A 14,775-nucleotide genomic window follows, 5' to 3' on the forward strand; every position below is an offset into this window, starting at 1 on the left:
AGTAAGTTTAGCATCCATCCCCCCTCTGCCCAAACTTGTTATATGATATTCATAAGATCCTGGAACATTTTTAAATCCAAAATTTAGAACTAAGAACACCCACCAGTAGAGATGATAAGGTGAGAGGTGGTTTTGATGTTGAGACAGACATGTGCTTGAGTTTTGGAAAATAAAATCCTTCATGATGTTTATGGGATCTGAAGTGGTATAAGTATCTCATGACAATAAACTACTCCTTGTGCATAAACGAATTTTTTTAGACCAATAGTTCATCATAAAGAAAGTTATAGCTATTTTGCCTTAAGTACTTAACTAAACTTTCAAATGTCCCTGATTTTCTCACTTTAAAATTTGGCTTAATAAAGTATAGGAGACCACTCTCATAATAGTTGGGCAGAACAGAACAGCCGTTTTTAAGGTGGGAACTATGTAAGAACACATCATTACATGTATAGAATTGAAGGAGGAACCTACTTTCTACGTGGGTCAGATCAGAATATTTCAAACTAAGTGATGGGCCGGCTGGGAAACTGGAGCTCCAAAATGGCGGATCTTCCTGCCAACCCTCTCCAAGATGGCGGACTTTCCCGCCGCCCTCACTGCGGCCTCCACGTCACCGTCAGGAAACTGAAACTCTCCACGCAGGAACTGCCCAATCGGGAACTGTCCATCACGGACGTCCCCCGCCCCATACCCTCCGATCACCACATACCTTGCCATATATGGCCTCGAGCCCATGCCTTACTTTGGTCCGATACACTCTCCCCGCCCCATACTCTCCGATCACCGCATACCTTGCCTTATATGGACGCAAGGCTACCTACCTACCCTACCTCAACCCGATAAAAGGACCTCGCCAACTCCCTCCCCGCACGACTTCCCCGGCTCTCACACACTCTCTCTCTCGGTCGCGGAATCGGATCCATTTGCCTCGTAGCCTTTTTCTTACTGTCGCCGGCGGGAGCAACCTAACACTAACAGTTATTTTAAAGCCATTAAGTAAGTTCTTTGGGGCCTCTGTGTGCCTCAGTTGGTTAAATGTCTGCCTTCGACTCAATTCATGATCCCCGAGTCCTGGGCTCCCTGCTCAGCAAGGAGTCTGCTTCTCCCTGTCCCTTTGCTTCTCTCCCTGCTTGTGCTATCTTGCTTGTTTTCCTTGCCCTCAAACAACTAAATAAAATCTTTAAAAGAAGAGAGAACATTTTAAAACCTTCAAAAATAATAATAATTTCTTTGTGTCCAGTGACCAGAAAGACATTCGATTTCTTTTTTTGGTTGTACCTCAAAATTGAGCATGTGCTGTTAAGATTTGTTGAAGAAAACCTTAGTCGGAAAATGAAATAATTGATGAAAAATCAATGTCTCTCAGGAAAGTTTATGAATAAACAGCTGAGTCTTTTGGTTTTATTCAGAAATAAATGTATTTAACTGAACTCTCCTTTCTTATAAATATGCAACAGTGATCTCGAGAGCCATTTGGTCTTGGTTGTTTATGTGTTATCTCTGCTAACATCCTGAAATTTCTATTATATTTCTACATATATGGATGTAAAGGGGAAGGAACCTTCTTATACTAAAACAACAGTGATTTGGGTTCTAGTTTGGTGTTTATTTTTAGCTTCTGTAGATCCCTTAGCTTCTCCTTATCTCCATTTCCCCACCCAAACAATGGAGATCTATGCTTTCCTAATTATTGCCAGGGGCTGTTGTCATGAGAAACACAAGGTCATCTTGCATCAAAAAATGCCATCAAATAACTGGGTAGTTCCTTTGAGCAATCACTGGAATAGATGCTCTTTTATAAAGTGAGATGCTCTATTCTGAATGTGATTAAATATTGATGCCTGGGCAGCCATGAGAAAGCCTCTTCGAGCTCCTATTGCAGAGGGCATAATTACCTGATGGGCCCAGCCGCTGTGCTCTCAATGTATCACTGCATTCGCCTGGAAGCCGTACTTACAATGAGCTCCTTCAAGCTTGGGATGGAACAATGGCAGAAATACTTAAGGCAGGGCCATTCCTGGGAGAGAAAGGATTCCTCTTTCTCTGGTGGGAGACTTTTCTCAGGGACTTCCCAACAATCTTGCTGCACTTTCTCAGAATTGCACCGCAGTCTGAGATGCTTCCTATCCATCCTTCCATTCTTCCCTCTTCCCTTTATGGGGCTTAGACTTGCATCATGGTTTCACAGGTCGTCCAGCCTCCTCCAGCTCTTTTCCTTATCTTCCCTCACAGGTATTTCCTCCAGTAAATCTCTCATGACTAATCCTATCTGGCTGTCTGATTTTACACAATCCGTGTTTGAAGAAGGATCCTTTAGAAATTGTATGGTGACATTTTTCTGGGATTTTGTAATTTGGTAGCTAAGTTTCCCATCAATCTGTAGTATCCATTTACACAAGGATAAGCAATAACCTATTTTATACCATGTTACAACACAGACATTTCCAACCATTACATTTTTTCTTTATGAATATAGGAATGGATTGTAAGAAACACATTGGGTGCTTTTTATGATACTATTTCGAAAGAACTTGAGTAACTATCGTCTTAAGAATAATGGTAACATGCAAACAAAGGAAACATGCATACATGACATGGTTTTGAGTCATTGTGATTCTTTCTCTCATTTTCCCCAAAACACCTATCAAAATAGCAAAATCAGAGCCAATGGAAAGTATTTTTATTTCTTCATAACAAAGATAGCTCACAGGAACAAAGTAAAGTGGAAATTTTAGGGTAATTTAGGCACAAGTTCTGTTTTCACTGAATTAACAGAAAAATTGTGACTGTTAACCAAAACTATTTTCAGCCTTTTTTTATTCCTAGCTTTTATATACTTAATCATACTGTGCTTAAAATTTTATATTATTTTTAGCTATATCATAAACACATTTTCCTATTGCTTCTTAATCATTCTCATAAAAATTACATAATAATCCAAAAAAAGGTACAACATGTCTTCCATAGTCTATCCTATTGAATTTTTAGATTGTTTCCGATTTTTTACTGCTGAAAGTAAGGCTGCTTTGTGTAGTTTTATAAATCTCTCACATTTAGAATTGCTTGTATAGGATGAGTTCCTGAGGGGTATACCCATTAAGATTATGCATTAATTGTTTCAAAAACATTTGGACCAATTTAAACTTAAATTATATGGCATTATTCCTTTCACTGTACCCTTGCTAAACTGCTAGCATTGCGTTCTATTAGAAAACAAAATCTACCAGTCATTTTACATGGAAAGAGGATATTTCACTGAAGTGTGGCTGAAATTGCCTTTATGTCTACTGTAGAGTCCTATTTTCACACTTTTGTGAACTAATTTTTCTTGTCCTATACACATTTATTTTTGTTTTCCTTTTTTGTATCAGTCATTAGCTAAAAAGGAAATTGCTCTTAGTCTCTGGTATTGGCATGAGGTATTTTCCCCCAATGACTCTATCTTTCTTTTTATTTCTTTGTGATTTGGTGTTCAGCTCGCATCTACTGAGCACTTAAGTTTTGTCAGGCTCAGTGCTGGGAGCTGAGGATACAGTTCTGAACAAAGATAGACCAATCCCTACTCTCTTGTTGCCTCCAGAGTATATTAGGAAAACATAAACAAGCAGTTATCAAAAACATACGCTCTGTGCTAGGTTAGGGAACTAGGTACAGGAAGCTGTTGGTATTCTTTGTAGGCCATGTAACTTAGTTTGTATACTAAGTTTATATCTAACTTAGTTTATATACTAAGTTTATATACTTGAGGGACTGAGGAAATGACAGTTGGGCAAAAGAATGAGAATGGGTGATGATCAACAGATGAGATTGGAGGGAGTAGCAGGAGGCAAAGTGGGAGGGACTTAGGTCATGTTAAAGAGTTTGGCTTTTTGGGGGGTGGGAGTTGCAGAGGGAGAGAGAAAGAATCTCATGCAGTCTCCACACTCGATCTCATGACCCCGAGATCATGACCTGAGCCAAAATCAAGAGTCAGATACTTAACCGACTGAGCCACCCAGGTGCTCTGAGGAGTTTGGCTTTTATCATAAGGATTAAGGGAGGTAATTTAATGGTTGGTTAGCAGGAGTAAAAAAATGATGCTTATTTTAGAAAGATTATTTTGGCTGCTATTTGGAGAATAGTCACGAGGAGAGCCAGCCTGGAGATAGATCTGGTGGAGTAACACAGGTGGCAGTCAATGATGTCTTAGATGGTCATGTGTTTGTGGATACATTCCAGAAATATTTAGGGGATGGAGTCCAAACGACCTGGGGATGGAAAGTGGGCAGCAAAGGGTGTTGGCAGATTCACAGGCTTCTAGAAGACCAGAGTCACTGGAGTGGGGGTGCCGTTCTCTGCAGGAACAAGTTGGGCAGAAAGGGGTCAGCTATAGATTTTTAAAGCATGTAACATTCTTGGCAATTTGTTATCAGAAAAGGACTAATTAATTCCTTGTCATCTTTATTTATTTATTTAAAAAAATTTTTTTAAAGATTTTATTTATTTATTTGACAGACAGAGATCACAAGTAGGCAGAGAGGCAGGCAGAGAGAGAGAGGGGAGGAAGCAGGCTCCCGTTGAGCAGAGAGCCCAATGCGGGGCTCAATCACAGGACCCTGAGATCATGACCTGAGCTGAAGGCAGAGGCTTTAACCCACTGAGCCACCCAGGCACCCCTATCTTTATTTTAAGTAAATAACATTGGATTTCTTGTGGCCTTAGTTAAATAGAGATTTATAATTTGCTTTAGGAGAGAATTTCCAATCAATCTACATGATAATATTATAATAAATAATAACCTCATTATTTATTGGGATTCCCCAGACTGAAGAGAAACCACTGGGCCTGATTACACAAATCTAGTAATCCTGAAGTGAGGTTCAAGATTTAGTTGATAATAAAACAAAGATTTTTTTCCATTAAATTTTTTTTAAATTTCACTATAGCTAACATACAGTGTTATATTGTTTCAGGCATACACAATAGTGATTCAATAGCTCTACACATTACTCAGCGCTTATCATGTGTACTCTTAATCCCTTTCATCTATTTCACCCATCCCCCCACCCACCTCCCCTCTGGTAACTGTCTGTTTGTTCTCTACAGTTAAGGGGCTGTTTTTGGCTTGTCTCTTTTTTCCTTTGTTCATTTATTTTGTTTCTTAAATTCCACATATGAGTGAAATGATATGGTATTTGTCTTTCTTTAACTTATTTCACTTAAGCATTGTACTGCCTAGATCCATCCATGTTGTTGCAAATGGCAAGGTTTCGTTCCTTTTTTTATGGCTGAGTAATATTCCGTGTGTGTGTGTGTGTGTGTGTGTGTGTGTTCGTGTTCATCTATCGATGGGCACTTGGGTTGCTTCCATAATTTGGCTGTTGTAAATAATGCTGCAATAAATATGGGGTATGTATATCTTTTTTAATTAATGTAAGACAAAGATGTTTTAAAGGAACAAGCAATTACTTATCTCCAAAGAATACACATAACTAAAGATCCGGAGACAATTTAAAATCTTGCCAGTTTGAAACATCTTTGCTATCTTTTACACATCGTGACTCCTAGCAGGTAAATGAATTTATGGCCTATTTTTACACATCTTTAGAATTAGGTGAGAAGTGATATATGGATATAGGAGATGTTAGCCTCTTTCTTGGAGGGAAGAAAACTTCTTCTCCAGGGGGGATGCTTTCCTCCATTTCCTGGAGGAGGGAAAGTAAGTACAAACAGCAAAGAGCTTGGGTAATCCTCAAAAGTATGGCTAAGTAAATAAGATATAAATGGTCTTGGCAAAAGGTCCTGGGACATGTAAGTTTTATTATAGTTATACACTGGTGTCTTTTGGGCTCACATACAAGCACTAAAAAATTTGTTTGCTAAACAGTAGTTGAGAACATGTCTTGTACTTTATAACTTTCTTAATGGATCATTTGGAAGCTAAATAAATTCCGGTTGAGAGTATCATGTTCTCAGGTATACTAGACTCTTGAGCATAATGTATGCTTCTGAAACTGGCTATTATAACTCAAAACCCCAACAGTGGTAAAATAGCACACCCTCCCTCTTTTTCTCTCTCTGTAATCATGTAGTCTTGAAGAATACTTCCACAGTTTAACTTTATGCTCTGCAAAGTTCCATACCAATTAATAACCTAACATTACTTGGATTTACTATGCAGTTTGTGCTTTCATGGAAGCAAACAAATGGCTTTGGAAAGGACTTTGAGTGTGCCCGTGAATGTGGATGGATGGCAGGGTCCTTATGATCTAACCAGAGCCCACAGTAAAACATGTCTCAAAAACATGGTTTAGTCTATGCTGTCAAAACAAGAGGGGACTCACATACAACACATTTGTTTTCCATCACATGGACAGCCCAAATGGCGTGCTGGCTAAAATAATTATGTAACTTACACATTCAGTTTGAAGGCTACTTGATCAAACCAGCAATCATGTCTCTAAGATAGGGAATTTTAAGTTGTATTTATTAATCTGATTTCATATGAACTATATGAACATATAATATGAAATAAATCCTGAAATAAACATAAGAATATACAAATAAATATACATAAATATATGTATTTATCAACTTGTTTCTAAACCCTAAGGCTCTTTGAACTAAAGCTCTTCTTTGCTTTCTATTTACTGCTGAAACAGCAACAATGGATTTTCCTTTTTTCTTTTTTTTCAACTTCACTCAATTCAATAGACAATAGGCAACAAGCCATAGGCAAGACATTCTGTCCAGTATAGTGAAGACTTCCAACACGGTTCAAAATTGGTTTCCAATTTTTAGAACATAGTTTGTCCCTAGTTGTCCCTTGATGATAACATAATTGTGAATAGTGTTCCCACTTCTTTAGCCAAATGATTTGTTCAATATGTTTCGGTGGATTAGGGTGTGGTGGAGAACTTTGTCTCATGTGCAATTGGCTCTTGTTGAATTAGTTTTCAATTTAGCAATGCAACCGATTTTAATCTTCTTGGAATTTTGCAACTTTGTATTCCTCCAGGGCTTAAACTGAAAAAGCACACTATTTTGGTGACCTTCTGGAGAGTGAATCTCACCAACTTTGGAGCTGAAATCCTTTAGAGTATCATTAATATTTTAAACTGCCTAAATTTAGGTATGTACATTCAAACTATTATATTCCCAGCCTCCGTGTACATTATTTCATAATACTGTAACTTGTAAATCCTATGGAAAAGAAGCTTTTGGATTATCAGGTAGTTTAGATAGGGAATAGGCATATCGTTGAGAAATATGAGCTTGAGATCATTGTGCATTTAAGAGCCTACCAACCGAATCCAAGGCAAGACAAAGTCTCTCTCTCTCTCTCTCTTTTTTTTTTTTTTTTTAAGATTCTGGAATCCAAAAGAAAGGATGTGTGAAGGGGTGTGATGAAGAGCAAAAAGAGTTTATTTTTCTATTTTTGGATTAGTAGAACAAAATTTGAAATGCATGAAATTTAATTTTGGCATTGCCTCACCTTACTTTCCATAATTCACTCCTGCCATTTAGCCTCAATTCTTAGAACAGCTGTACTCCCCTAAGTGCTCCAAGCAAACTTTTAACCTCTGATCCCCCCGCTCCCGCTCCCATGGCTCCCTATGCCAAGGTACCTGCCTTCCATAATCCAGTCAAAACTCACAACCCAGGGTGCTATTCATCTCCACCCATCATGACAAGGAAAGCAACCAGGTCAAGCAAATTGTACTAAAATGTAATTGGAAAATAGTCAGATAACTTACAAAATGGTATTTACTTTAAAGAGAAGATGCTTTTCTAACCTAAATGAATCTAGGATTAATGTCATTCCAATGAGGAAACTGGTTAGGGTCAGCTCTCCTAAACTGTTTTTATTTTCCAGGTATTTTTTTTTTTTTTTTCCACCTTGTTCCAATGAGGTAGTTAAGAGTTGCTGGTGCTTCTCTTATAGTGGCTCCTAAAGCAATAGGAGTGGGTGATTTTGGCTCAGAAGGTAGGATATCAGTGGGATAGTCATTTCTAGGTATGGGTAGAGTATACAGTATGTGTTTTTAAGTCTGAAAGCTGTCTGATTATAACAATAAAGAAGAAAGCTGCATAACAAATTAGGAACCTCTACAAAGAGGATTAGCTTAATTGATTTTTTACACAGATTGTTTATATACTATAGGCTGCTTGTAAATTAATAAACCATGATACATTGGATTGGAGCTCAGACATAAAAGCTGGTTTTTTGAAACTGTGATTTCACCCATCCTGTTCCAGTGGGGAAGAGAATGGGCTATGAGTCTTTCTTTTCTTTACACCTTTTCTACTCTGTTGAAAGTGAGATCATATATTTAATAATTTTTTCGTTATTTTGAATGACCCGGATGTAATGTCACATCATATCATGGGATTCCCCCAAGTCAGTAAATATTACCTTAAGATCAAAGATGGAATATATGGACCCTGACACTGACTTGAGTTTATTGTAGAAGAATTCTCTTTGTGTATGGAGCAGTAAAGCAAACTCAACATTATGTATATAAACTGGGCTCCAAGGAAGACTGGAAATCAAAAGATGTGATGGATGGTTATAGAAGAATTGGCTAACAACCACATTTCTCTCTTCCCACAATATGTAGGTTTTTCTTGGCTTAGAGAAGGAGACTTTGCATGCGGTAGCACCTAGTGCTATTCAATAACGGTAATGGGAAAATCATAAAGTTCGACTTCATTTTTTAAAAAGATTTATTTCTTTATAAAAAGAGAGAGAGAGAACTCGAGCAGAGGGGGAGGAGCAGAGGGAGAGACTCAACGCCGAGCGAGTGCAGAGCCCATCATGGGACTTGATCCCAGGACCCTGAGATCATGACCTGAGCTGAAATCAAGTCAGACGTTTAACTGACTACACCACCCATAGGCCTGTTCGACTGCATTTTAAAAGCTTTCTGGGAGTGTTAAAGATTACTAACAACTTTCCTTCTAACAGAACACATGACAAACATTAAAAAAAATAGAAGAGATGTGTGTAGAGTTCCCCATATACTAGCCTTATCAACAGGTGATACAGTAAATTAAATGTCTCCTATCAAAAATATTTTTCTTCTGGCTTCCTCAGGCCCTGAAAATCTGCTATTAAAGTTTTATAGTTTGGGTTAAGCTTTTTGGTTATTCCTATTGTCTTCTTTCAAAGACTAAATGCATTGAAGTGGGAAAATTTGTGAAGGGTCGTGGTTTTAAGGAACAAATCTAAATTCATTTATTCATTAAGCCAACGAAAAGCTATGGAATGTCTCCTGTGTGTCAGGTATACCAGTAGCACCTATGATAGAAGAGTGAGTAATGGAGGGATCCTGTCCTCAAGGGGAAGATAGTCTTTTAATTTTTAGCTTTAGCGCAGTAGGATCATGCATGTCCAGTATCAGTGGACCAAACTTTCTTTGATAATCTATCACCTCTCTAAGTCAATATATCTGAGATGAAACATATCATCTTTTCTTACAAATCAGCCTTACTTTCCATCTTTCTTAATTTAATCAGTGGGACCATCATCTTCCCAGACAACAGAACTTTTCCTGACAACTCAACTCTACACTACTCTTTCTCAGAACGACTGAATTAAAGGCAAAATCACCCAGATCGACACTTAACTGTTCTGTACTTGATATGTGATTGATTTGATCCCCAGCTATGTTATAAAAGGCTTAAAAGCAAAAATCAGTCTTGGCTCTTTTATATCCTCTGGACCTGAGTTTCCCCAAACGTAGACCTGATAACAAACCACCTCAGTGATTCTGATTAAGTTGAACTACTACTCTAGATGATTGTATCTCAGATTTTTAAATAAGTTTATGAATCACTTGAGAATTATGTTAAAGTGCAGATTCCAATTTAGTAGGTCTGAGAGTCTGCATTTTTAATAAGCTTACAGTTAATGCTGATGTTTTGGGGGATGATTTGAAGGTTAAAGAAAGAAAGTTTAGAGTCTCAAATACAGAGTCTGGTCCATGGGAGATGTTCAGCAAATATTTAGTGATTTTTTTTCAAGACGACCTTAGTGTGAATTAGTTTATACAACTAACTGAATAAGTGTGTCTATAGCTGAGACAAAATGTCATTAAGAAGGATGAGGAGAGCAAAGGAAGATAAAATCTAACTATTTTTCTTACCTATGTAACAATTTTAACTGAAGGCTTACCTGATCCTCCAATTTGACGTGTTCGTAAAGTCTTGTTTTGTTTTCTAATTTTTCTTATATCTTTATCCTAAATATCCCTGTATGTATAAGCAAACATGCTAGTCTTACTTTCATGGGGAAAAAAAGATGTATCTATAGTATGTATCACAGTTCTAGTCACTTAATACACAAACTTGATACAAGTTTGTTAAATGGAGTTCCTCTAAGTAGACCCTTTTAGATACAGGAAAAAAAAATCTATCTCTGTATAATTTTTAAAGCATAGCACTAAAAATTACAGAACTTCTACAGTTTATGTTCTTGAGACAGTTGAAAAATGTTCTGAATACTGACTTGGTGGAATGTAGTTGCTGAATGGCAAATGGACGAGAAGAAATATATATTCCAAAAGAACCATCTGGTGCAGAAAAGTGCATAATTAATCATTAAGCCTTTTCAGGGATACATGAATAAAATAATGATCATCAGTATCCCAGACCTAATGAATTTTGTATTAAATTGTAATAATATTATCCTTGTTTTTCTGCTATTTCAGAACTACACTCTCTTAACACAAAACACTGTCATGCCTGGTACGTAGTGCACTCACCAAGCAGTCAAAAGCAATTAAATGAATGTTCTGGACAAAGCCAATTTTCATACGTTCCATGCACATTGAAAAAACAAGTTCAAATAAGCCTCAAACAAGACTAAAATTTAATAATGAATGGGTTTTGTATTTCATGAGACTCTTAAGTACAGACAAGTAACACCTACAGCATGTTACACTACATCTGTCTCAAAGTTGGAATAAGTCATTGCTTAAATGATGCTTTTGCCAAGATCCATAAATGTTATGACCTTCTTTGAAATTATGGCAAAAACAATGCTTTTATTAAAATTTTTTTAATCATGAGGAGGAGAAAGGATAAAAGTAACACAGTTTCCCTGCAATGACTCAGATTTATGGAAGCCTCTCCAGTAATTTCCCCTCTAACTGCTATGGAACTTGTTCACAAGGGCATGGATGAACATTTAGTTCAGGAACCAGCTGTATGATCCAGAGAAGAAAAACGAGTGGACTAACTTATACCCCAGATCAAACCAGAACTGAATGCTTTCCAGTGTTCTAAAGCATCTGGAAAATCTTTCAACATTGTCTCTTCTTTTGGTCCTATCTTTTCACTTATTTCTATCCAAGATTGGGGTGGGGAGCTGAAATGTCGTGAGAAAGTTATATTCAACTGAAGTTCATGTAACAAGAACCAACACTTTTTCCTACTTGACTTCCATTCCAATGTCGCATACTTAAGGGCTGGTCTTCTAAGGGTGCCAGCATTCCCCTGAACCAAAATAAGCAAACATCCAAGTACTTTGAATTCTCTTCCTCAAAATTATGCTTCATTATCCTGGGATCTTGACAGAATAAAAGACCACTGCTGAATTCTAAAAGGTTTTCAAATTTATCTGGACATGCAGTAATATGGAGGAATTTATCCATTGGATTTACCTTTTTCCATTTGAATCTTACCCTGCAGACTTCCTGACAGATTTGAATTATCATCTATATAAAGAAGAGGCAATCAAGAGAAAAGTTCCTCCTGTTCTCCCAGAATTCCCCCAATCCACAGCTTAGTCCAGCAGTTTAACGAGGCTTAAGGGAGTTCTGCTACAAGACATTGCTCCCACTAACATGGTCACTGTTAGAAATCACTTTGAATGAAGGCATTGAAGGTCCCTGTGAAAACAAATTTTATAGCTTTTGTGTGTAAGAGACCCCGAGTGACTTAAGATGGGAGAATTTTCCACTGTGGCTTTCACAAATCCTTGTACCCCCGACTCTCAAATCTCTTGGACCCCCATTGCTTTTCCTTCCCCTCCCCTCTTGCATATGACTTTAACCCCTAATTCTTCCTCCTCACCTCTCTCAATAAAATCCAGACTGCCCAAACAATGACTCTTATTCCACAAGAACAATCCCTGTATTCCCATTTCCGAAACTAGCTGGACTGCCGCCAAACCCTGTCCTGCTAAGTCTAGCTGAATTTCGGCCAACCCCCTCCTGCTAAAGCCATGCAAAATTTTCCGCTGTCCTTCTCCAAGTTAAAATGCTCCTTTGGAGCCTTCCTTTCAGAGCCTTATGGTAATGACTCTCCAGCTGATTTTATTCCATAGTTTCGCTGCTGAGATTCAGGCAGGATTGGTCACTTTGCTGTTCAGCCCAGACCACTTTGTTAAAGGACCAGTTCATTCTATGGACTAGACCAGTGTTTGGCTCTCCTGGCCTTGAAGCACTCTCTAAACCTTTATTCTTCATCTTTATTGTCTTGTATACATCTTGTATACATCTCTAGGTTTGATTTTTCTACTAATAGAGGTGTTCATAATCACAGTGGGGCCATAATGCCAAGGAGATTTTGTTAGTTTGTTCAGGCCACTTGCATATAGGTTTAACATTATAAAGCCAATAGCACTAAATTGTGGAAGCTCTGTGAGTGTTCTAGAACTTTACTGACCACCTTGGGGAACTTGGGATATGATTGAGACAATCCATTTGATTGGCACCTTCCCATCAAAGGATTCAAAGATTCCAAATATTTAATGGTCAACAAGTTTTAACTGGTAAGAAGAGGCCTCTTAAAGACAAAAATCTTCTAAAAGACAGCAAAATTATAAAATTACTTAGGGACTCCTTAGAAAAAGCTAATAAAAATATGGATCATCTAAAAATCCAAACTTAAATTCTCTTTTTTCTCTTCTGCCCCATCTTTGGATTGACTTTCCTCCTGGTCTCCTCTCACTTCCTCTTCCCCATGTTTTGTTCCTCCTCATCTCCCTGCACATTGTCTCAACCCCCTTTCCTATTCTCCACTGTCCCTTCCTAAATACAGTCCTCTCACTGAAGAATATCCCTTCAATATCTTTTAATGTAGATGGAAATTGTTTCACAGCTTTAAACCTTGGTCAAGATCAGATTTCCATAGTGTAGCTAAGAACTTTCTAATCCCTTCTTAGGAAAGACAAAAGTTTAAGAATTTAAGCATTGTCTTGGGAATTTATAGTAAGGGAGTCCTTGATCTCTTTCAATTAGTTCATCTAAGCAGAGATGCTGAACTTGATTTGAAAAGCATGATGGATTGATTACTAAAATGATAGAAAAAAAGTGGGATGAAATTTAACTGCAGGTGGATATAAAAAGTGTAAAACCCAGACAAGCTTTCTTAGCAGCTATTCCTGAGAACTTTCCTGTCAAAATCGATGGGCCAAAAATCCAGTTACATAAGGAGGGAAAAAACTCAGATCCATCCTTAATTTCAGAGACAGGTTAACTACTATTTTCCACAACACTCTTTTCTCAGTGGGAACAAAGATACCACAGTCGTCCTAACCACCTCTGTATTGATGGTCTTAAAACCATCAATACAGAGGTGGCAGATTTAGTTAGGAAACAGACAATTGAATGGTAGACGACCTTCTCTCTGGACTACAAGAACTTGAGCACTTTGAAGATACTTTGGCTCAGAAAAAAAAAAAATTCAATTATCAACTCTTCACAATTAAGCAATTAGATAAACCCGAAACAAAAACATCTCTGTAGCCAAACTATACAAAGATATGTGTAGATACGATAAGGAAAAGGGATACTGGAAAAATGCTTGCTCTGCCTTGAATTAAAACACAGAATCTAAAATAATAAAGGACCAAATTTTTGCGACAGAATTACTTCCTTTTGAGTAAGTAGATCCTTCAGTTTGTCTAAAATTGCCCTTAAGACAAAAGGAAGAAATTTCTATACAATTGCAAAAAAAAAAAAAAAAAAAAAAAAAAAAACAAAAAACAAAAAAACAAACCAAGGATGTTCCTTTTTTGTTGATACCAGACCTACATATTCTACCATAAACCCACCTTTCCATCATTCCTTCCTTGGAGTAGCTAAAACATTTCAATGGTAGGAATCTCCTATCATTAGTCAACATGCTTTCTACACAATGATTCCACTCTGTAGATCTGTTGGAGTGAAATCTACCTTGCAAATGGAGTGCTACTCTAATGTGGGCTGGGCAAAGTCTTTCTGAAACTCCATGGAAGAGAAGATTATTTTATTTTTGTACAGATAAACTTCTCAGTACCGGAGCCTTTGCCTAGGACAGACTCACCTAGTGCCTTCTATAATTTAAAAAGTGTTCTTCAAAAGCTCCTATGCTTGTACTCTCCGATTATCATAGACCTTTCCTTCTATTGTATATGAAGCATCCAAAGACAAGCTCTGAGGGTTCTAACTCAATAGCCCAAAGGGCTTCTGACATCCACCACTCATAATAGCCTCTCACTTTACCTATAACAAAAGTCTACCCTCTTTGTTTGTCTTCAGTGGCAACAGCTACATAGTTAATTGAGGCTTCTATTGACTTAGTTTTAGGATCTCCTCTTAACATTATGGTCCCTCATGTCATTCAGACCTTACTCTTGACTGAAAACACTCAATGCTTTTCTGCTTTAGATTAACCTTCTATGAAATCCTTCTCTTCTCACTCACACATATTTCTATCCATTGCTATAGCTCCTAGACTCTCCTTCCCCCAGCTTTCTTTCTCTCCCAGGGGAGGAAACAAACCTAATGACTGTCATGCACTTAT

The sequence above is a fragment of the Lontra canadensis genome, unplaced genomic scaffold (assembly GCF_010015895.1).
Source record: "Lontra canadensis isolate GAN:19392208 unplaced genomic scaffold, GSC_riverotter_1.0 scaffold9, whole genome shotgun sequence".
NCBI classification, from domain to species: domain Eukaryota; kingdom Metazoa; phylum Chordata; class Mammalia; order Carnivora; family Mustelidae; genus Lontra; species Lontra canadensis.